Source organism: Cupressus sempervirens, chromosome 2, assembly GCF_028749045.1.
Source record: "Cupressus sempervirens isolate cs-2001-9-10 chromosome 2, ASM2874904v1, whole genome shotgun sequence".
NCBI lineage: Eukaryota > Viridiplantae > Streptophyta > Pinopsida > Cupressales > Cupressaceae > Cupressus > Cupressus sempervirens.
Genome location: NC_143119.1, coordinates 318,048,401 through 318,074,606, shown reverse-complemented (window position 1 = coordinate 318,074,606; position 26,206 = coordinate 318,048,401). Strand labels below are relative to the sequence as shown.

Below are 26,206 nucleotides of genomic sequence, written 5' to 3'. Positions count from 1 at the left end.
TTCAATGGAAGAGCGGAGTCAGATGCATGGGAAGCTCACAAGAGGGATTGCAGCTCCCTGTGAATGCACATGGATACACATCCACAGTGAGCTGTAACACTCCCTGTGAGATTCCCTTAGAGTTTCCAGCCCTAATCACACGAACTTGGTCTTTGTAATATCATTGCTGACCTGATTTTTATCTTTGAGGTCTATTGTATTGCCGATACACAAATCACCTTTTTTACTTTTACTTTAGGGAATGCTATTTATCTTTGAAGATAATTGCATCATATTAATGGTCATATTTTGTCCAGTCGCTGAATACTGGGATTATGGCTTTCCATTTTATATTCCAGAGTTCCTTTCATATTATCGCTGCATTGATTTGCTGACTGATCTATTAATGAAATCCTTCACTATCATCGCTTGGTGAATTTAACATCGATGTATGTCTCCAATTGTTTAATCGCTGGAACCATTACTTGCTATGACAGTTCATAAAAGAAATCGGCATACTTATAAATCTATAAGTATTTCCTTGATTTGAATCCTTCCTTTTTTGCAAATCATTCTTTTGCCGTCTAACATAGATTTTCCTTAGCAAATCATTCTTATGCCGTCTAACACAGATTTGGCATTTAATATTGATCTTAATCAATGATGATATATATACTATCAAATGTAATAATTCTGTATGTTTCTTGCATTTTCTTTTGTGTATATATATATATGCACCCCGAAACACTTTAAACAAAAATATTCACGCATCCACATACCAGGCACCCAAATCATAACTTCTGGAAAACATAAACAACTACGACAGATTGTCCTCTCCAAATGAAAACAAAATAAATCTATATGCAAGAGGTCTAGAATGCAGTTGTAACATTGACAAAAAATATCTTATTGATGATTACCGTTCAACAATCACAAGAAAATCAACGACTTTTAAAGTTGGAAAAATTAACACAGATTTGGCATTTAATATTGATCTTAATCAATGATGATATATATACTATCAAATGTAATAATTCTGTATGTTTCTTGCATTTTCTTTTGTATATATATATATATATATATATGCACCCAAAACACTTTAAACAAAAATATTCACGCATCCACATACCAGGCACCCAAATCATAACTTCTGGAAAACATAAACAACTATGACAGATTGTCCCCTCCAAATGAAAACAAAATAGATCTATATGCAAGAGGTCTAGAATGCAGTTGTAACATTGACACAAAATATCTTATTGATAATTACCATTCAACAATCACAAGAAAATCAACGACTTTTAAGTTGGAAAAATTAACACAGATTTTGATGGGGCTAGAGAGAGCTCTTTCTAAATAATGATCTAAACATCTAAAAGTATTGCTGCTTCAGTTAAGGGCTTGATGAATCATTAGAGAATAACCAGATTCTTCATTGTCTCGTAGTTGTTCAGAACGGCAATGTCTACTACTACAGACAAAGTTTTAATGATTCAGTAATGGATCAAATGAATAGAATTTGGAGACTGACAAAAACTTAGTGCATCATCCAAGGTGAAAAACAATAACCATGCCAAAGACAGCATAAGTTGCACTGTGCCATGAATTCTGTAACAATCATCCTCAATCAGCTCGGAACACATGTTCTGCTTGGTAGTGGCTAACTCCATTTTTAACTTGTTAATAAAATCAGGTGTGCAAAAACATCTTTGTTATAAATCTTGACCAGATGGAAATATCAATGTAGATGCGTAACGAGCTAGGAGAAAGAAGAGGTAAATGAATGACAATCTTGCAAGAATTCCATCTAGAAATGCAATCTATGAAACTATTTAGAAGGTGGAGTCTTCCCAAAACTTAGCAGAGTTTGATGGGCAACTAATTTGTCAACAATGCTCAGTAGAAACAATCACCAGTGATAGCATTTCACATACTGATTTTTTTAATGGAGAAAGTGAGTTGGAAATCCAACCCTGGTGGGAATGCTGCAAAGTGCACAGGGGCTACAGGCACAGGTGCGTCAAGTCAGGGTTTGCAACAGGGACCAGGTGATAGTACCCTGATCACAGAGGATGCTGATGGTGGCAAGCCTCCTGGGGATCCACTAGATGATGTGGGAAAGAAAGGGCATGAATCCCATGACCGAGCAGAGATTTCCAAGATGATTGGTTCACTGGCCAAGCCAAAGAAATGGTCTGCGCTATTCGGAGTCAAACCAATGGGGAGGTCCTCTTTTCCTGAAGTTACAGTTACGGCGTTTTCAATTTTTGTCCCAGATCACTCGGTTGACCACTCTGTGCCTGCTGTGGAACTTTCATTAGTTGGTAAATTTCAGGGGGCTCAACCGAATATTGAGGTGGTCAGAGCTTTTGCCAAAAAGAAATGGCAGCTCAAGGCCAACTGGATATCGCTGCCCTTCCTAAAGGGTATATGTCCAAATAAGGAAGACCGGGAATATGTTTTATGTGGGGGTCCTTGGATGTTTGGCAAAATGGCAGTGGCTTTCCAGAAATGGAGCCCAAAATGAGATTACAATGATAATTTTTTCATTTCAGCTCCTGTTTGGGTTAGGCTCCTTGGTCTCCCACTTGAGTTTTCGAATGAAGAGGTGTTCAAAGGGCTGGCTTGATCCTTTGGGGAGTTGTTGTCCATAGATCCTATGACAGCTTCAAAGACAAGATTAGTTTGCTAGGATCTGTCTCAATGTGTGTCAGTTAGATAATCTCCCTTCACTTATCAATATTGACTCTAAGCTAGGGAAATGGGCTCAAGAGGTTGAGTTTGAAGCCCTGTCACTTGTGCGCTTTGTTTGTAACAAAACAAGCCACTGGACCAAGAACTACCCGAAGGAAGTTAAAAAGGTGGATAAGAAAGAGGTACCTAACGAGAAAATTCAAAAACCAGAATTAAAGAAAATCTCGAAATTGAAAAAGGATGACATGGTCATGGCTGAGAAAGTCCAGCAAGGGGAGGGGTCGTCAGAATCGAAGGAGGGGGAAAATGCTGAAATCCCTTTTGCTACTGATCACTAATCAGCAGGGTGGGGATCAGAAGGGTATCCAGAAAGATAGTGAAGAACATACTATAACCCCAGCTCCGGCCAAATTGATTGGCTTTGCTGGAAAGATTGAAGAAGTGAGCAAGGAACAACATAAGGAACATATCAATGTGCTGGAGGATGAAATAAATGAAAGCATTGGATCCCAAATGGAAGGCCCTCTTCATGAACTTTGCGTCCATTCCTTGATGGTTGGAAGTCAAGTTCCCTCAATGGTTGAAGAAACTCAATTTTCATGGGAAAGAAAGAGTCTATGCATGAGCAGAAGCGATAGTGGAAGAATCATTTCAAGAAGCTCAACAGTGTAACATGCTTGTGGGGGAATTTGTCCCTCTTTCATCAAATGACAGGCTGAAGGAGGAGGAAATTTCCTCAATACCAGATACTATTTTCTCAGGAAGTTGGGAAGATGAAACATCAGACAGAGATGTGGAAGATCTGCCGATAGAACCAGGAGAGGAACAGTGGCACAAACGAGGTAACAGAAGAAGAAAGAAGAAAGCTACCAACAAGGAAGACTCGCTCTCTGCACCCAAAGGCAGGCATTACTACTCAAAGTATGAAACCTGATGTTGGCTCCCAGAAAAGAGGCCCGGGTAGAAAATCTAAGATGAAAATTAGGGAGTCAGTGAGTAAGCAAGATATTGCAGATGGAAGGCAACGTTACCATCCAAGAAGCTTCTACTAGAGCTAAAAAATGAAAGTTATATCGTGGAACATTAGGGGTTTGAATGCCCCACATAAGCAGAATATTTCAAGGAATTTAGTTAGAGATTATAACCTGACCTGATTCTCATTCAGGAGGCCAAAAGGTCAAGAGAGAATGTAGAAAAAATTAATCTTTTTAAGAACTGTAGTGTTGCTGGATGTAGTTCTGAAGGAGCCTCTAGGGTGTGATTGTGGTTGGAATCAACAGTATATTCAAGGAGACACTTTGCATTCTGAAGGAAATTTAGTAAGTATCAAATTTATTCATATTTGAGATGGTTTCTCTTGGGTTTTGTACAATGTCTACGCTCCTAATACTAAGTCTGGTTGGATTAAGTATTAGAGATGGCTAGAGCAGAACAAGACTTCTTTTCTGGATTATCCTTGGCTGCTAATGGGGGATTTCAACTCTCATCTTAAGGATAGTGAGAAATTTGGAGGGATTGGGTCTCAAAGTCATTTGGAAGGCAGGCTTGACCTTATGGATTTTATTAATAGACAAGCTTTGTTGGATGTGGATTTGCAGAGTTAATTATACCTAGTCTAAGAGGACTGGTACGGCTCTCATCCAGGTATGTTTTGATAGAGCTCTTATTTCAAGTGATTGGTACAATACTTATTTATGTTTGTTAACTTCCATGACTAAGGTAGGATTAAATCATTTTCCTATCTCCTTTGTGGCTGACCCTATTGTGGTCAAAAGAAATTTCCCGTTCAGATTTGAAAAACTGTGGCTTGATCAACCAGATCTCATTAACAGAATATAGGAATGGTGGCAGATTGAGGTGGAAGGTCTGCAATGTTTAGGGTAGCTAAGAAGCTTAGATTTATTAAGGCAAAAATTGAAGTATGGAACAAAGATGTTCATGGGGACATTTTAAAATTGAGAACTCCATCAAAGCTCAACTGGATGAAGTTCAGGAAACTGTTCAGAAAGAAGGAATTCCCTAGGAATTTAGGAGGAAGGAAGATGAGATCTTAGTGAAATATCATAATATTATTGCCAAGGAGAAGATTTACTGGACAAAGATCGAGATCGCTTTGGCTGAAAGCTGCTGACAAGCACAGAAGATTCTTTCTCATGACAGCTTTAAAACATAGGGCTGCGAGAATTTCCAGTATCAGAACTGAGACTGGCAGGCTTGATAAGGAGAAAGACATTTCAATTGCTATGGTTGACTATTTTTCTTCATTACTATCTAAGGATAGGAATCTTGATATTAATAACCAGGAAGATTTTCTCACGGCCATCCCCTCTCTTCTTAATGAGGATCGTAAAAAAAAGCTTGCTGAAATTCCTAGTGCTGAAGAGGTTAAAAAGGCGGTCTTCTCTTTTGAAAGTGAGAATCTTCTGGCCCAGATGGCTTCCCTATGTTCTTTTTTCAAGCTTTTTGGCCAATTGTATGTCTGGATATCTATAATGCTATTAAGGAGCTCTTTGGATCTAGATCTGTGCTAATCCCTAAGAAGCCTAGTGATGATACCATGGATGCTTTCAGGCCTATTAGTCTCTGCAATTCTGTTTATACAATATTTTTCCAAAGTGCTTACGATGAGGTTGTTGAACCTCCTCCCCGCAATTATCTCGCCTCAACAAAATGACTTTGCGCCTAGGAGACAAATTTTGGATTCTATTATTAAGGTGCAAGAAGTGATTCACTCTGTGCATAATTCTGATAATCAGGGTTTCTTTCTCAAGCTGTGTTAATGTTTTAGCATCAGTAGAAGTAAATGATGCCTATCTGATATACTAATCTGTGTTTATGTTTCCAGATAAATGCTCATTATATATATATATTGTTTGGATTAAACCTATGACATTATTGGCTGAGAGAACATCGACTGATTGTGTTATATATCAGCGGAGATCATAATATATATGTATGAGTGTATGTATGTATGTCTATGACTTACATAAGCTACGGGACATGACTTTGTTGTAGCCTCTGTTGGATTGAGTTTATTAAAGCCACCTCATTGATGATAAATTGTCCTTAAGATAAGTATCTTGTATATATAATATATATATTATATATATGTGATATATGTAATATAATATGTTTTATGCATTATATATTATTATATAATAATATAATAATATTATATATATGTTAAAAATGAGTTATACATATAGTTATTTATAAACTAAATGGTGATGATTAACTTTAGAGACATTTCTCTTGAAGAGACATGTTTCCTCCTCTCATATTTATATAAGATCCAAGTCTGCATTTGGAAATTATCAATTACAATTGCAATGAAAATACATTTGCAGAAACGATCTTAGTTATTTTAACATGGTATCAAAGCCAAACTGCAAATACATAAGTAAATAAAAGAGCATTAATAGTTAATAAAGATAATATCAGGAATTTTCAATTCCAGATGTTTGGAAATAACGAACAATGTACAATATTAGAAATATCATAGCACAAAGCATACAAGCATCATAGCATAGAGCATACAAGCATCTTCAGATCATCGACTGGAAATTTATATCACTGAGGATAAAAGTCACGATACATACAAAAGATCAAGATGCATATTTTATCTTTATCGAAGAGGATATAATGCAGAACACACATCATACAGATCAGTAAGCAATCAATTAGGGGAGAGCATTTAAGAGATACTGAACTCCCTTACCATACGTTGAGCCACCGAATTAAGGTTACTCCCATTGCATGGGACACACAATGAACGAAGGATGATCACGTGGATTCTCTGAGACACGTCAATTGGTTGGTCAAGACCCAAGTCACGTCGCAAACCAGCCTACCCAAGCTATAGGGTCACATCAGGGATGTAACATTGGATGATCCACATGAATTACGCACTGACAGGAAAGATACGTTGCAAGGTCTAACACTTCTTGCATTTTCGGAGGCAATAGTAAGAGATCATAGTAGATACACATCATAGATACAACAATGTGTATTATCATAGAGAATAATACACACAGTTTGAGATTACAACGTTGCAGGGGTATCCATATTGAGATTGCAACATATACAACATCACTCCTTGTTAAGTCGAAACCTTATTGCACAGTATATAGCCACTGTAGGGAGATGGGGACCCATTGAAAGGGCAAAGATATGCATATGTCAACATTGATTGACACATTCAATCAATTGGGAAATAAAATTGACTGGTATAAAAGATGGAATGACAACTCATATTATCACGGAAGCCACCATGGATGATATGAGAAGGGAAATCAAAACTTCACTTCACATCGGGGGCAATGAAGAGTCCCAGTCCTATGTCGTTACCTCTGCAGGAACGCATTGTGGCCCTGGAATGGGCTTTGCAACTCAATCTCTACCCGACATCTAATCCCTGGTTGTCCAATCGACATATATAACATGTATTCAATGGTGTCACTGTTGTTGACTAGAATATTGGGATTGAATGTGGTACAAAGAAGTACAAAATAGAATAAGTGACAAGACGACGGTTAATGAAAACCACATCGAGCAAATCGTCTCTCAACACTCCAAGTCAGCTCATCTCTCACAAAAGATCATACAAGGGGAGTAAATGATAGTAAGAAGTCGGTCTACAACCTACTAAACTTGAATTGAAGGGGCAAGGATCGATTGATATAATTATTACACTCAGTCTAGAATCATTATAAGGAGGGATCTATGACATAACCATCAAGGGTAACTCTATCGGATCAAAGGAAGTCAATGGGCCTTATACTCCATTCAACTAAACTCTCCATTACGTATAGTGACGTCATTGGTAAGGTATGTATAAAGATATGTTTTTAGACATTTTATTATATATTATATATTTGTTACTATACCATATGAGATGCTATAGTTGAAATTATATGTTTGATAATATATAATATGTTCTATATATAATATTTTGAAATATGATATTTATATATATATAGATATATATTTATATAAATATCATATTTCAAAATATTATATACAATCATTCGAAATGATATTTGATAATTTGATAAAATGTTTGCTTATTTATATGAGAATATAAAAAGTAAAATTCAAGTATAGTTGTATGATTAATTTTAATTTTATATAAATGATGAATTAACATAATTTTAAATATTTTGAATTATACATGTGCTTATCTTAATTACATAATTGCATGGATTGTAAAAATCATATTACATTGAGGATAGAGAAAATATTATGTAATTTCTATTATCATTATGGGGACTAATATATTATTCGGTTATGTAAATTTTTTCTTTTAGCACTTCCTTATTCATTTTTTGAATTTCATACTCATTGTTAGTTATTTGATAATCAAATAATATGTTTATATATAGATTAAAATATATATATTGGAAATTGAGTATATATGTTCTAAGCATATAAGATATTTATCTATATTTTATTAAATGATCTTATATAATTATTTTTTATTTTTTATCATTATCGTAGTCTCTCTTTCTTATTTGTATGCAACCAAGAGCTATGTGCCTTGATCTTTTCCTTCGAGATTATTATTGTAGGAAGAGAAAGAATGACATTTCAGGCAACTTTGAAAGAAAGGGAGCAAATAGAGGATATGATTTTGTCTACCGTCAGTGATATCGATCATATTGATTGAGAGGGAGTAAACCAATGTTGTGATAGAATCTTCAGTAATCGATAAATTATAACAATCAAGAGGACTGTAGTTCATGCAACTATGTGAATGGGCCTACCCTTTTGTGTACATCATAAGAAAGTTGTGACTTTAGTTAAACTATCTACGAGTCTCTATTTGATAAATGAAACTTGACGCATGAGTTGTAGAGTCATTCAAGTGGCACAATCATACTCAATCAAGGTATTGGCATATTTGGATGAAGTTGTGTTAGTTTCTACTATTAAGCTTAATGAATGTTTGGAGCTTCAATGGATGGAAAGAGAAAGTTATGACTTTGAAAGAAGTTGTCAAATTTGATGTGATGTTAAAGAGTACAATGATATAAGAGTGGGAACTTTACATTGTGGGGGGGAATAATAGGCAATGTTTCACTCCCACTTGAACCATCCTTAGAAAAGGAGATATTCCATAACCCTCACGGGCAGATAAGTATTCTTATCTTTTGCATTTATCAAAATTTGCAGTCTCTCTCTCTTAATTTTAATTCTACACTACTATAAAGGTTATTTGCTTTGATCTTTTCCTTTATATTTGAGGATATTCTTATAGGAAAAGAAGGTCGGTGCTTCACATATGCTACCAAATATTGTGCAAACTAAATCTAATGATAGTAGTTCCAAAGACCCTGATGATCAAGATGGATAAAGTGTGGCTCTTGAAGCATCTTTGATCATTGAGATTATAAGATTCTTTTACATTAAGAGGGAGTATGAAACTTTTTTGAAAGCAATGTTGGAGCTTAGAAGATTGATACTTAGAGGGAGTCTAGAAATCCATGTGGGTGATTGCATGGTGTTGATGGGCCTAATCCTATGTATATCATGAGGGAGTAATGAGTTTGACAGGCATCCTTGGGTAAAGAGAGTTTCTGAAGAAGTAACAAGAGGACCTGACTTCCCAGGATCGATGTTCAGAGGGAGAAATTTTTTTGAGATACAATCCTTTGTGGATGATATCTTCTCTATGAGGAGAAATTCTCTATAATGTGTTCTCCTCTATGAGAGGGAAATATAAGGTGAAAACCTTTTTTGTACCACCCTATGACTAGGTTCATGGTAGTTACTATTTCACATATGATATGTAATGGAAGATGACGATTTTTCATTAACATATATAAACTAAAGGTAACTATTATAAGATGACAATCTTGTAAATGGTAGACATGTTATCATGGTTCTTTGGGCCGGATTTTGCCGGACATCATGATAACTAACAAACAGAAGGTAACTATTTGCAAGGTGACGATCTTGCAAATAATAGGCATGTTATCATGGACATCTCTAGACATTGCTTCGGGCAATTAGAGATCATAGATAACGAATTCATGTTATTATCATGGACATCTCTAGACATTGCTTCGGGCAACTAGAGATCATGAATAACAAATTTTATGTTATTACTATGGACATTTCTAGACATTGCTTCGGGCAATTAGAGATTATAGATAACATTTCCATTATGGTTACTCTAGATATTGTTTCAGACAATTAGAGATTATAATGTATATTATGATAGTGTTCATAACTTGGTGATTTTTGTTATCTGACCTATAACTGTTTCATTGTGTGAAGAGCAGATAAAGCAATCAGGTATTCTATACTGAAATCCAATAGTGTATTACTTCTCCATTGCTAAAGAGGGAGTGTTAATGTTTTAGCATCAGTAGGAGTAAATGATGCCTATCTATATACTAATCTATGTTTATGTTTCCAGATAAATGTTCATTATATATATATATATATATATATATATATAGAGAGAGAGAGAGAGAGAGAGAGAGAGAGAGATTGTTTGGATTAAACCTATGACATTATCGACTGAGAGAACATCGACTGATTGTGTTATATATCAGCAAAGATCATAATATATATGTATGAGTGTATGTATGTATGTTTATGACTTACATAAGCTATGGGACATGACCTTGTTGTAGCCTCTATTGGATTGAGTTTATTAAAGCCACCTCATTGATGATAAATTGTCCTTAAGATAACTATCTTGTATATATAATATAGTATATATGTGATATACGTAATATAATATGTTTTATGCATTATATATTATTATATAATAATATAATAATATTATATTATATTACATATATGGTTAATATATTAATATTATATATATGTTAAAAGTGAGTTATACATATTTATAAACTAAATGGTGATTAACTTTAGAGACATGTCTCTTCATGTCTCTTGAAGAGACATGTCTCCTCCTCTCATATTTATATAAGATCCAAATCTGCATTTGGATAATTATCAATTACAATGGCAATGAAAATACTTTTGCAGAAACGATCTTAGTTATTTTAACAAGCTGGACCTATTGAAAGCCTATGATAGAGTTGACTAGAATTTCTTGTCTAGGGTCTATTGTGAGGTTTTCACATCATCGCTCCAAAAAGTTTTGGGAACCCCTTTTTCGGGCAAGCCTTGGCAATTTTGGCAGTGTCGAAAATTTTTCAGTTGCCTTCGCAAGATTTGGAGTTGTCCAGAGATTTTCATTTGACGATTTTACACCTTGGACGCCTTGGGGCGACGAGGGATTTGATTTGTTCTCACCCGATGCAAAACTTGATTTTTCCGAAACATGTAATTTTGTCCTTAGACCAAACAGAATTCAACGACAACATTTTTTTCGATGGTTAAAATGATATCTGACAGGATAAAGTTGCAGATTTTGGACTTGGATGGATTCTTGAAAAATTGATATAATTGTATAAGCTTGAGCATTTTTTAAATGAATTTGTTAGATTTAGTCGTTTTCGAAAATCTTGAATTTTTTGGTGAAAAGGAAATTTTTGATAGTGAAATTGAAGTTGGAGTTTGAATTTTTGACTGCCAAGAAAAGGATTTATTTTGTTAAAAATTTAAAATTACATTGCAAGATTGAAATTGGATTAAATTGCAAAATCTCATTAATTGGGTTGAAATTTTGCCTAGAAGATTTTTGAAATGATTAAGGAAATTGGTAATTTGGAATTGAAAATCAATTTTGGCTTGCTAGATTTGATTTTAATGATATTTTAATTACCAAAGCATTGTTAAATGAAAATTTTGACATCTTCTAAGCTTACCTTGTTTCTATTTTGCAAATTCGGATCAAACTCGCAATTAAATGGACCAATTTCACTATAGGGCTAAGTAGCTTAACTTTGCTTCCCTCCAGGCAAGTCGGCCCACTTGGAGAGGCAAAAGTTTGGTATAAGAGGGACTCCCCCCCTCTTATTTCCTCATTCATTCTTTCCACCTCCTCTTGCAAGTTGGAGTAATTTTCTTCTAAGGGGTGAATTTCCAGCTAAGGCAATTTTGAAGTCTTCTTTTCCACTGATTGGCAATGATTTCTTCTTCTTTGGATGGGCAATTTCTGCTCTAGGGCGAATTTGAAGGAACAGATCTGATTTTTTGCGAGTTAGGCGATTTCAGCCCTAGGTCAAATTTGTGAGAGAAAGTCTGATTTTTTCCTCCTTGGCAGCGATTTCTTCTTCCAACTATGGCAATTTTATTTGGTGAAGAGGCAAGGTGATTTAAGGTCTGATTTTTTTGCATTTGTGGGAGTGGAAAGGGCAGATTTTGCAAACAATTCATTTGCTAGGGCACCATTATTTGCAAAGACTGAAATTTTTGAGATCGAATCCTAAGGTAACGAAGAGGCCTGGTTATTGGTGAAGGTAGATATAAGGTAAAAGTCTCATTCATTTTTAGAGGTGAAGATTGGTTTTAAAGGCAGATTCTATTCCTTGCTCTTGCTTGGTTCGTTTCCCTTATCTTCTTCTTGCACTTTTTATCCACCACTTCATCATTTCCATTGATAGGCTGAAATTGGGAAATGTAAGTGTAGATTTCATGATAGGACACTTGGAGAGGCAAATATAAGCTAGACCACCCTAGGATTGAAGTTGGGAGATATAAGTGTAGTCCATCCTAAAGTAACAAAGAGGCAGAAATAAGTGGTAGTCTCACCCCTAGGATTGAAGTTTGGAGATCGATAATTGTAGAGGTGAAGATTGGTTTTAAAGGCAGATTCTATTCCTTGCTCTTGCTTGGTTTGTTTCCCTTATCTTCTTCTTGCACTTTTTATCCACCACTTCATCATTTCCATTGATAGGCTGAAATTGGGAAATATAAGTGTAGATTTCATAATAGGACACTTGGAGAGGCAAATATAAGCTAGACCACCCTAGGATTGAAGTTGGGAGATATAAGTGTAGTCCATCCTAAAGTAACAAAGAGGCAGAAATAAGTGGTAGTCTCACCCCTAGGATTGAAGTTTGGAGATCGATAATTGTAGAGATAGGACTTGGAGAGGCAAAAATAAGCTAGATTCCATCGATAGAAAGGAGGTTGGAAATTGATAAGTGTAATCCATATCATTTAGAACTAAGGGGCAGAAATAAGTGTTTAGGATGGTAGATGTTAGTGCAAGCGAGAACCTAAAGGGAACGAATACCAAAAAAGATAAGGAAGACATGATGCCTAAAACCACCTTCTCAAAAGTGAGGCGAATAAATGATACCAATATTGGCACGGTGAACATAGTACAGTTGAACAATAGATTGAAGGAAGGACGATCCCCCATGGCAAAGAAGATCTACAAGAGTGGAATTGTGCACGCAACGGCTTTCCCTCCTACCTTGCCTTGTCCGGAATTGGTAATGGAGTGCATCCCGATTTGATATTGTTACCAAGTCCATCATTTTTTATGAAGGGAAGAGAGTGTTAGCTAACATCAGTAGACAAGTGGTCAAGGAAGTATTCAATATTCCTTAGCATAAAGCCATGACAATGGTAATGATGGATCAAGAGGCCAAATTTTTTCAGGATAATTAGGAGGACTACTTTATTCATCTAAAGAAAAATTGGTTACACGAAGGCAAGAAGGGAGTTACCAAGTCATCAAAGCTCACCAAGTCAGATTTCAAATTAGAATATGGCGACCTTATTGTGCTTCTCAGCCGGATCATGAGCGTGGCTCAAGGTATGCAATTCGAGAACTCGATGTATTACTTTATTGATGAAATTGAAAATGAAAAGAGTAGATTTGATTGGGCTAGAATTATAAGTGAAAATCTAGAGTTGCAACTTAGGACAGTGCAAAACCAAAAGCAATTCTACATGGGATCTTATCTTTTTTATCTAATTGCGAGACTGTATGAAAATCTTGCACTTAAGGCCTTAGGAGTGATTGGCAATGGGCCAAGGCAATGTTTGGTGCATGAGTGCTATCCACAGCTTCATTTGCACAACACCAAAGATTATAAGATGTTTTATGATGCCTTTGCCATGAAGACAGTAAGGATATTCCAAGGGACACCTGCTAGAAGGCTCTCAACGGAAGCAGAAGTAAAAGTTAAGAAGTATGGGAGTTGGTTCATCCAATTTTCGCAATTCACATATATTAAAGTAGCGGGAAGTGCAATTTGTCCCAAGAGACTTCAAAGGCACCACCCGACAGGATAATTTTGATGGAGTTGGCTAGGCAACTTAAGCATTACGACAAAATTATGTAACTTAAAGGTGAGATAGTGATTACCTTCTCATTTGGAATAGGCAATGATACTTGCCCCAATCCTGTCGCCTTTGCAGCTGCAGAGGAGTTAGAATGGTATCATCTAGGATGGTACAGAGCGAGAGAAAGATTCGATCTTAATGGTCTTATCAAGGCATCTCATGAAAACACATTCAAACATATTCCTACTATAGAAGATTTTTGAGCCAATGCACAGGATGACTTTCATGTGAGGAAGCTAACTTTCTCAAGATTGTCAGTGGGCATGATGAGGGCAATCAGATGGAGAGGCCTTCATATTCTCGATCAACTAGACGATGATGAAAATGTGCTAAGAGAAGATTATGATACAGTGGATGGAACAGAGTTGAGTTCAGTGGATTGGGATGATCATCAAGATCCTTCCTTAGAGGCAATTACAAGGACCGTTGATCTGCACACTAAATCATGGTACAGTGAGAAGTTAAGGCAATTACAAAGTCGTAAGGTACACCTTACTTATGAGAAGATGAAACCAAAGGGAGAAGGTCCACCGGAGTCGGTCAGACAGAAAGGTGGAGGCAGTAGCCGGCAACAAAGAGCAGTTAAGAGCAAGAAGAGAATTTGGAGGTTGAGAAAAGTAAAGAACGTCAGGAGCCTCCCACAAAGAGACAGAATGCAGCACCGTCAAGGGAGAGCATAATTGAGGCTAGGAGCCAAGAGGTTAATACAAGTAGACAAAGGGTCACGGTAGAGGTGAGCTCTGATTTGGAATCAAGCAGTTATAGCAATAGTATCGAGCACTCTCCTCTTTCAGAGAACCAACATGGAGATGATGTGACAGTGACTAGGGAAGAAGAGGATAGGCCAATTGATATTGAGGAAATAAGCCAGGTGCCCAAGGCTGTTGGTGATGCTTTGTTAGTTTAACCGAATTCAGATTTGGGGAGATGCACTACACCGCTATGGTTAAGGTTGTTACATCCCAATTTTTGACCTAATTTAAAATATAGTCGTTGAAGTTCACATAAAGTTAGTTGATAGTTAAAAATTTGTTATAATCCTACGAAATGGTAAGATGGTTAGTCGTTATAATTTCATGTGAAGTTGATTATTTATCACGAATTAATGGAATTGAAAAGGCGGTTAGTCGTTATGATTATTTATAACTTGTGATAATATGATTTAACTGCAGAGAATTTCTTTGTAGGATGCACGTCAAAGAGGTGGAAGCATTGTCAGAAAAGAATTAGGCACAGGAGCATCACCATCACTGGGTAAATGGGTTGATGACCTAGTGACTTGAACATCAAGATACAATCGATGGAACCGCATGAGCTATTAAATAAACATGTAAAACATAAAATAAATTAATTAAAATATAATACGTACCTTCAAGGTTTGATTGATTTTTCTCAATATTATTTTAATTTAATACCTATGTACATAGATGCCATCTCACAAATAAATCTGTGTACGTAGATAAATATAAAGAATAATAGTTTCGATTTTAAACCTTCAAACTTTCTTCCTTATTTGAAACCGATTGAACACTTGGCATTTTAAACTGGCAAATATTCTTTAAGTTACGAAAGCCAAAGAGTCTCCTTAGACCTTTTTATATCTTGAGTTGGGTGAGACAAAGGAACAAGAACTCTCATTCCCGATTTCCTTTTAAAACTGCATTTTTTCCTTGCTTATTACGGCTCCCTTAATCGATACCTGCTAAATATATATCATATATCTACAAGACTATTAAACTCTTTTCCCATTCATAAGCAGTGCCATTTTAATACTCTGTCGTATAAGTTCTGTTAATTCTAAGGAATAAGTATTTATGCACTTTGGTTACGTCTTTTTCCCTTTTAATTGAAGTCAAGAGAAGAAGGGGACATCATTTCCAAACACCCAACTACCCTGCTTTTGCTACGCTTTTCCAACATTCTGCCAAAAATCGTGAGCGTTATTTTGGTTGGAGCTATGACTTGATCTTTGCAAGTAAGATGTGGCCAAGTAGCTAAGGGTTCAACAAGACAATATCATCAATTTGTCCAGGTTTTGTGAAACACCCAAAAACAATATTTCCAATTTGATTTCCTTGTATAAAAAGTACAAGAATATCAAATTTCATAGCAGCAAGTTTCAGCATTTATCATGATGATATCTTGTTTGATTTTACAAATTGAACTTCTTTTAATTTAGTTTTGTTCATGGCAAGTGATAGCCAAGTAACCATAGTATGGATCCATAAACCATTATGCCAATGGATATTAGAATTAAACAATAAATTCTGCAATCTTAAAGAATATAATCTCTCAAATCACAAGCCGTAAAAGCTGGAAGTACATAATCAATCATGTTCCAAACATAGTTGTATACTTCTTATCATTTCCTATTGGGTTCCAATTTCCATAACAGCCTCACTGTAGTTATAATCATCGAATAGAACCTCTTGAGAAAGAGTTATTGAAGATGCAATAAAATCATGATTTAAATATACAGTTTGAAAATCAGAATCAATGATATTTCTGCTAGTTTTAAAGAACATATTCTTTCAAGTCACAGTTTGTGATAAGCTGGAAACATATAATATTCTTTTATCAATTAAGAATCAATCGAAAGAGCGGGTTGCTCTGAGATTCAAACACCTGGGACTCACCCGGCTGTATAGCCAAAGAAAAGGGTGAAGACGTGAGAGAAAGGAATCTGCAATTACATGAAACAAAGTCAAATGTGACATAACAATGTTTATTGTTTTTAAAAGGAATCATTTAATAACTCATGCATGATCACGTTTATTGAATTCTCCTGCTATCAAGTCGAGTGGTGTGATTAGATACCAGAATGCTCAATAGATGACAAGGTGTTCCATGTCTATTTTGGGTAGGGAGGGTATTTCTCGTTAGAGATTGTGTGAGGATAAGTTATGGTCCAATGTTGGGTGGTTAAGCCCCTAAAAATGTTTCCCCTCTCCACAAGATGTCAAACATGTATCAGATAAAGATAAGTTATGCATTCAAACGTTTGTCGAAAACAGTTATATTTACTCTTATGATGTAAATTCAAATAGAAATAATATTAATTGAGTTGTAACATCATTACAATTATTTCTTTAAAGCACCTCCCAGTTAGATAGGTTGATTTTCTAACTGAACGAGGAATATATTTATTTATGAGAGAGATTTATCTAATGGAATTGATATTTCAGTCTTTCATTTATAAAATTAATGTTTATGAGCATAATATCTTCTAATCTTATGTTATTTCCACAGTTAAGCAATCGAAAGAAAAGGAATGATATAGTGGTAGTTGATGCCCTAAACGATCCAATGGTAATTGATGCCTTAAATGATACAGTGATATGTGAAGCCCTAAACGATACAGTAGTATCTGATGCCCTAAATGATCCAATGGTAATCGATGCCCTAATTGATACGGTGAAGCATCCCTACAATGATTTCTCGGTTCAAATTCCATGGTATGTAGATTTTAATTTCCATAGTAAATTTATTGATGGTGTCTTCAAATGTTAGTTATGAGTTTTCCATTTAAGTAATTGCAACTGTTAATCTCATTCACATGAACATAACTGATATAACTGTCTTCCTATGAAAATGAAGTAATAACTGTATTTTTTTGAATATGTTAGTTGTTAATTAAGACCCAGGAAAACTGTATGTTACAAAGGCTAATGCTTATGCCATGAGGCGAGGTGGTACCTGTCCGAATAATTGAAGATATTCAAAGGTTAGTAGAAAAGGAAGATAGTAAGAAACAGAAACATATTGCAAAAACGGTGGCAAAGGTAATCAAAAAGCGATGATGAGGGTCACCGAAAAGTTCAAATTGCTATACCAAAGGTTAGCAAGGCAATGGATGAGATTGTAGCCCAGGAATATGGTATAGTAGAGCATAACTTGGGAAGAATCACAGATGACATGGAGTGTGAGGAGATCTAGGAAGGCATGGTTTAGATTAGAGAAAGATTGAGGAAGGCAAATGAGAGGATTCTAAAGTTGGAGGCCAAAAACAAGTATCAGATAAATTGTCAGCCTATCCAACAGTTGCATCAGGCAACCCTTCCACAAGACAGTAGGAGCAACATAGAAGAGATATCGGCTCAGCTGCGCGAAATGAAAGATTGGATCAATAATATAATTCAAGATGGGCAAAATTTCTTGCCTTCCTTTATCTCAACATTCAAGTCATTGGTGGCTATTAGAGACAAATTCGAAACATTTGAAGGGGAGTGGAAGGATTTCCTTTCAATCAAGGACTTAGCCATTCCCGGGTTATAAGCATTTATCAAGCTACTGGAAAGATATTTGGAGAGAACCAAGTTGGTAGATGAAGGAGGAATGAGTACTATGGAATTTTGGTTTGTTGTCTTGACTATCAGATTGAGGATACTTGAAGAGATACAAAATGAGATTGCACAGCACAGCCTAGGCATTAACACTTCCATTTCAACCATGATGAGCGATATTGGGGCTACACTTGATTTTGAACATATCAAAGAGGAGAACGTCAATGAGACAGAATTTGGATCAAGATTGGATGAGTTGGGGAAGATTGTCATCAAGAAAAAATATTTGGGCACCCTTGCCTCCCTCAATGCCTTTATCGGATATGCGAAGGAATATGCGAAGGATCATGAGAAGACACTGCAAGTAGCAAGCAACATGATGAATTCAATTGAGCTCAACATGAAGCATACGCTTTGCCCTCCCATGAAGGAAGTCAATGACAGGCTAGCCAAGTTCATTGCCTTGGCTAAAAAGATGAAAGAAAAGGGTAGAATTATATTAGAGGATCATTTGATGTAAGCCCAAGTGGCAAATTCTCCTTCTTGGGTGGGATAGGTGTTTAATTCTGATTGGTGACCATTTTGGTGCCTTCTCATTGGTTGCCCATTTTTTTTATTCTTTCATTGGTCCATTGATGATGTGGCATCTTCTCATTGGCCGATGCGGTGGCAACCCTAATTAGGGTTTCTGGGATTGAATGTGGATCGTTGATTTTGCCTCTTAATCTCTACCATTGGTTGTAATTTTGGACCCTATATAAGGCCATTTGCTATCATTTGTAAAGGGTTGAAGAAAATTGTTGCTTAAGATGATACCAAAATTGCTTCTCTTATCATTGTTGTGACTTGCATGGTGATAAGAACACTTGGTGTTATTGCATGGTTTCTACTTCCAATAGTTAGAGTTAAATTTCCTTGAAGTTGTTAAAGTAGATTTTATTTCAAGAAAGTTGTTAAGTAACAATAAAAGTAGATGGATAGTTGTATGCTAATATTAGTGGATGTTTAATAGGGATCTATAAACTAGGCCACTAGCATCCTAGCGGCTGGTTAGGAAGTTGTAAAGACATGAACTGGCTTCCAACTTAATTATTGAACACAACTTATTTTCTTTGCAATTTCCGAACAGTTTATAATGTTTGCTTTATTTTCAATGAAAAATTAGAATCAACAATTTTAAGAAGTTTTGAAAAGATAATAAATTATAGCCATATTAAACTTCAACACTTTATTTTGCAAGTTCTTTGAAAGCATACATCAAAAATCATAAAATACAGATATGGCACCTGGACTGCATTTATTCAATCAAACCGTATTCCACAGTATGCTTCCTTATTGATTACGGTGACTCCTCAATGCCCAGCCTTTGCAGATGATAACCTTCTCTCTAGTAGCCCGCATCAATGATCAACAGCTATATGAATTACGGCCAGTAGGGAGACCAATTGGAAGGCGTGACTCCTCCTTTCTTTGACATGATTTGTTGGGTAATATCGCAAGCCTTTAGCATAGACTCATGGCTCTTTGTCAATCGTCCCAACTCAGTGTAAGGGTTGTAATTTGCGTCTGAACTTCCAAGAAATGATGCCTAATCCCTTCAATATGATCAGCCTACATTACAACCTTGGCTGCAGGTATATATGGAACAGCAGACACACAATATTAATTCCGTACTCCTACTCAACTTCTGAGGTAGAAAAAGATGAGTCTCCACACTTCAGAATTTATCAAAACAAGATTCTCCAAGCCACAGTCACACACAGTAGGAGAATTCAGCAAACATCGAATCCACTGTACTTCAACAGTGGAATGAAAACACTTCTCAGCTACAGTGATAAATAATAGAGAAGTTGGGCAAACTTAGTCATACCTCAACAGCTAAATTGCAAAAGAAATTTCAAACCCTTATATATAAGCAAGGGCATACAGTTAAGAACCTAGGAAAAAATCACAAAGGCACAAAATCAAATATATAATCAAGCGTGTTTTTCCCAATGAAATGAGCTCTCATTTATAATCTTTCATTGGCCCAAAGTTTTCTAAAAAACTCCACCTCAAAAATTGTGGAAGTTTCCCCAAAAAACTCAACACTTGCTTTAAAGAAATATCTCTTAAAGTCATTATTATAATAATAGAAACATTATTATAATAATGCAATCCAATGATTAATAACCAAATAAGAACTCATGCAATTTATCACTTCATTAACTACAGGTGACGACCAACTACTGAAGCCACCCACTGCACTGCCAAAAATAGCAAGTGTCAAAAATAGACTTACTAAAAATAGCAATCCACAATTGAGACCCCCAAAAAACCTTGTCAGCTCACGAGGGTCGCTATGATGCGTTAAATCCATCAACTGTGTAGACCTGTCAAAATTAGGGACATTACAGTCCTCCCTCCTCAAGATTCCTTGTCCTCAGCAATCCGGCATCATACAAAGACCTCCATTGGGATCCCATAAAAAACAAGTAATGTCCCTGTCCTCACTGAACCAACAGAATGCCAAAACCATCAACAGAACCAATAACATGACTTGCAACACAACACCAAGTACTTGTGCCGGTGATGTAAAGGTCGAAGCATCACTAACATACAAATCCTTAGGAGATCTCAACACACTCTCCTTCATTATGCCTACCCAATCATCCTACAGACGATCCTTCTTAGGTTCACACCAACTTTGTACCCAATGCCAATCCTGAACACGTGAGTCAAAAACCAAACTATAAATACTCATCACAGTATAAAACCTATCATCAGTATGACCATCTTCATTGACATCCTCATGCTGTTGTGATGACTCATCCTCGATCACATCAGAGTAAACTTCTATTTATCTCTATAAGAATTTTCCTTAGGGCAAAATTCACCCAAGAACTAAGAACTCAAACACAAGCACAATTGTAGACCAGAAAGAGTATGATCAGAATATCGATATGTATTCGATTCAATATCAATGAAAGTACACTAGAAGTGCCTATATATAAAGGCCTCTGAGATGCATCTAGAATGCCTAAGAATCAGTAACATGATAAGTCATACAACTAGGCATATGTCCACCAGATATGGGTTATCCTTCATTATGCACAAGAGTAAGTGTGATGATGAGAGGATAAGCCTACAAGGGTGTAACACGCAAATTTATATTGTAGACAACATGTGCCAAAAAGGGAGTGTGAATAACTATGTTGTCTACATGACAACTCAATGAATGATGCAAACTCCAATGTTGTAGACACCATGTGTTGAATTAGAGTTGCATACTTCTATGTTGTCAACATGACAACTCATAAAGGTGCGCAAACTCCTAAGCGTCTCACAAAATAAATAATAAAATAATACATTAACCTAAGTAAACTTAAGTGTAAATAGTAAATACGTATTTACACCAACAATCTCAATTATTATGTATTTGATGTTAATTGACTAAATGATGCATGAAAAAATCATTAAATCCTTAAAAATCTTTAAATTTCATGGGTATTTCGATTTTCCGAGTCCTTGCAGAGTTCGATCACTGAGTTTGAGTTCGAGTTAGATTTTGAATTTCCAAGTCAAAGGCGATTCCAAGTCCCATAACTATGCATCAAAGTGCTCCAACGTCATCTTATTAGCATATTGTTGTAACTCAGTCTGTTGAGGTCGTCTCTCAGGTGCCGACCTTGCTCTGGAATGCTCTCATTTTTGAGTCAAGAACCTATCAAAATTCAAATGATCCTTAATAGCCTATGGTAAAGCATCCCACTTTGAAAAGTGTGTCAGCACGTGATCAACAAAAGAAGCAGCCTCGAACTCAATACTAACTACATCCACCTCAAGTCTCAGAAACGTGGGCCTCTACGGCCTATCATGAGTACCAGTATGTATGTAAGCTCTGTTAACTAATCCACCACCATCCTCAACTCAAATCCGATCTACATCTTTGTAGCTATCACCACCTCGAGTTCTATCCTCAACTCGAGATCTAAGAGAACCAACAGAAACATCCCAGGCTCTCTCCCTACTCCATCCTCATGGAAGTGCTATCTGCTGCAAAGTATTAGACAACTGTTGCAGTACACCTATCATTTGTTGTCCGATTGCCAGGTTCCTAAATGTTTGCATAGCCTCTCTCTCAAACATCAGCATCTCTAACTCCAGACCTGCCTGAACTGCCTAGACTACCAATAGAACCAAACTGTATCTCAGGTTCACCTTCCCTGGGTGGAGAAGTATGTCCTCTTCGGGTGTAGTGCATACCCTGTACAAACCTCCTATCATCGGCCATGATAGACATATCAAATCAAATACTAATTGCACTTCGAACCAAGCACTGACCAAACTGAGCCCAATTCCTGCAAGCTAGCAGGAAACCGCTCTGCACCACTGTAAAGACCTGAACTAGCTTCCAACTTAATTATTCAACACTAATTATTTGCTTTGCAATTTCCGAATAGTTTATAATGTATTTACTTCATTTTCAATGAAAATTTAGAATCAACAATTTCGAGAAGTTTTGAAAAGATAATAAATTATAGCCATATTAAACTTCTTCAACACTTTATTTTGCAAGTTCTTTGAAAGCATACATTAAAAATCATAAAATATAAATATGGCACCTGGACTACATTTATTCAATCAAACCGTATTTCACAACATGCTTCCTTATTGATTAGGGTGACTCCTCAATGCCCAACCTTTGCAGATGAGAATTGTCCCTCTAGCAGCCCACATCAATGATCAGCAACTATATGAATTATGGCCAGTAGGGAGACCAATTGGAAGGCGTGACTCCTTTCCTTGACACGATTTGCTACGTAATATTGTAGGCCTTTAGCATAGACTCACAGCTCTTTGTCAACAATCCCAACTCAATGTAAGGGCTGTAATTTGCATTTGAACTTCCAAGAAATTGGCGCCTAATCCCTTCAATATGATCAGCCTACATTACAACCTTGGCCGCAGGTATATATGGAACAGCTCGCACACAATATCAATTCCGTACTCCTACTCAGCTTCTTAGGCAGAAAAACATGTCTCCACACTTCCAAAATGTATCAAAACAAGATTCTCCAAGCCACCGTTACACACAGTAGGAGAATTCAGCAAATATCGAATCCATTATACTTCAGTAGTGGAATGAAAACACTTCTCAGCTACAGTGATGAACAGTAGAGAAGTTGGGAAAACTTAGCTATACCTTGTTAAATATAGTGGATCTCTGATAGATAAACAATTACAAAATAATGCTTGTAGATAAGTTCTGAATTAAATTATGCAAAATATAAGTACTTATCTCTAACTGTGACTTGCAGCAAAATCTTTGACAGTCTTCCTCCTTCAACAATGGTTAATGTACTAGATCGCTGTATAACAACAGAGGTGAAGGTGATAACAATAATATTAAATAATACTGATATTTCTCTGCAGGTACTCCGATGCCTTGGATTGATGCTTTTCTCTGCAGCAGTGAGCATGTATATATATATATATATATATATATATATATATATATATATATATATACGCAATGAAGGACATGACCCCGAAGAATCATGTCCCTACATGGCCCAAAAGCCACGTAGGGACATGCCTCTTCGGAGGCATGTTAGGTACTAATAACTGCCCAAAACAAGTTTATAATCCATCGCCCGATAATACATCAAGGGCTCGATAGTAATCAACACATGATAAAGGCAAAGCACAAGGTATGAAACCTAATACAAGCAAGACATTAAAGTCACTGATAACATGAAACCCGACCAATATAAGTTGGTCAACAATATGGTTTCTTTACTGTCAATAATCCTAATGCATGACAAAGGTGTAAGAATATGTATATGTATGCATACATTAATATGGATATATGTACATATACTTTTATCTTTGTGGTGCATAGCAAACAGTGGTAGCATAATTCTGATGCTTATATCTCTGTGATGCATAGCAGATAGCAGTAACATAATTCAGATGCTTATATCTCTGTGATGCATAGCAAACAGTGGTAACATAAAAGATTCATGTTTTGCTTCTTTTGACGCTAAACATTAACATACCTCAGCAACTAAACTGCAAAAGAAATTCCAAACCCTTATATATCAGCAAGGGCATATAGTTAAGAACTCAGGAAAAACCACAAAGGCACAAAATCAAATATATAATCAAGCGTGTTTTTCTCAATGAAATGAGCTCTCATTTATAATCTTTCGTTGGCCCAAAGTTTCCTAAAAAACTCCACTTCAGAAACTGTGGAAGTTTCCCCAAAAAACTCAACACTTGCTTTTAAGAAATATTGCTTGAAGTCATTATTATAATAATATAAACATTATTATAATAATGCAATCCAATGATTAATAACTAAATAAGAACTCATGCAGTTTATCACTTCATTAATTGCAGGTGACGACCAACTGTTGAAGCCACCCACTCCACTGTCGAAAATAGACTTACTAAAGATAGCAAGTCCACAATTGAGACCCTCAAAACACCCTGTCAACTCACGAGGGTCTCTATGATGAGCTAACTCCAACTGTGTAGACCTGCCAAAATCGGGGACATTACAGAAGCCTTACATGGTAATCTAGTTTTTTTCCCTTGAATCATTGCATTTATGGAGGTAGAACTGCTGGTAAGCTTTCATCAGATTTGATCCCCGTCCATTCGCTAATCTTTCCATTCATAGGAGTAGAAGTAAAACAGCAAGTAGTTCAGTAGTTGGAGTTCATTCAAGAAGAAAGTTAGAAAGTTCGAGCATTGTTGGTGGACATACCCTCCATCATCACCATCAACGTCATTTGGCACTAAAATACATTGCAAAGCTAGATTTCATCACCATCACAGCAAAAGCCCAACATCCCTGAATGAATAACGTAAGCCCGCCTACATGATTAACCAGCAAATCACATTAATATTATTGAATTAGTATCCACAAGTGTAAGGAACCTTGGAGTTTTTCTCATGTTTCTCATGAGTATTTACTTTTCAAAAGAGGGTTGAGTGTTTGATATTCCGTATCAAGTATTCAATTCCTATATGTTATGTAGTGGTACAAAAATGACATCAACAGGGTCCTCGGTGCCTTTGGTTTTGGAGATAGATTCATCTTGTTCTTTAGCTCATAAGTACACCTTTTGTGGCAATCATTGTTGATGGGTCCTCCACAAGATTAATTTAAGTTTTAAACATCTTGCGGTCTTTGTCAAAGGGGTCCATATCACCAATCCTTTTTATCATGATGGCCAAAAGTCTTGGAAGATTCATCCATAAGAATGTTTCTAAGGGGCTCATCCAAGGTCTTAAGCCTGTCTCAAATATTCCCTCCTGCTCTCATGAACAATTTGTTGATTATACCATTCTTATGGGCTCATTAACCATACAGGTAGCCAAGATGATCAGAAAAGCTCCAGAGTCTTATTCCTCTACTAGTGGACAGCTAATTAATTAGGATAAAAGCTCCCTTTTCTTTATTAACACTCCAATGGCTAGGCAGCAAAGGATTTCCAGAATTATTGGGTGTGCTATTGGCAATCTCCCCTCTTCCTACCTGGGGCTGCCTCTTGGTTTGAAACCCCCTAACTACTTTTGTTTATCTTTGGTGGAGTGATTTAGTAGGAAGCTTGCAGGTTGGAAAGGGGCTTTGCTCAAACAAGCGGGTAAACTCCATCTCCTCAAGGCTACTCTTCAAAACTTGCCTATTTATGCTTTGAGTCTCTTCAAGATCCTCTCTAAGATTGCGGAGGTTATTGAAAGAATCCAAAAGCATTTTTCCTAGTCAAGGGTCGAAGAGAAATAGATTGGTTTTGGATGCTTGGGAAAAAGTATGTATATCCAAGAAATGGGGAGGGTTGGGCATTAGACCTAAAAGATCATAAATAAGGCCCTTCTAGCAAAACAGGTTTGGAGAATTTACAGGAAGGCTCAGGAAGGAATCAGATAGTCGAAAAGCAAGTATCTTGTCTCTTTCCCTTTGTTATCTTATTTCCTTGGGTCAAATATCAAAGTCAATGGCTCTTTATTTGGAATAGTTTCCAAAATGTGAAGGC

The 26,206-nt window shown here is 36.3% G+C and overlaps 1 long non-coding RNA gene across 1 annotated transcript in view; it reads right to left on the bottom strand.

Annotated features, from left to right (window-relative positions):
* The window catches only part of LOC149572381 (uncharacterized), a 79,039-nt gene that overhangs the window by 859 nt on the left and 51,974 nt on the right, over positions 1–26,206 (bottom strand). The gene's annotated exons all lie outside the window — the stretch shown is intronic.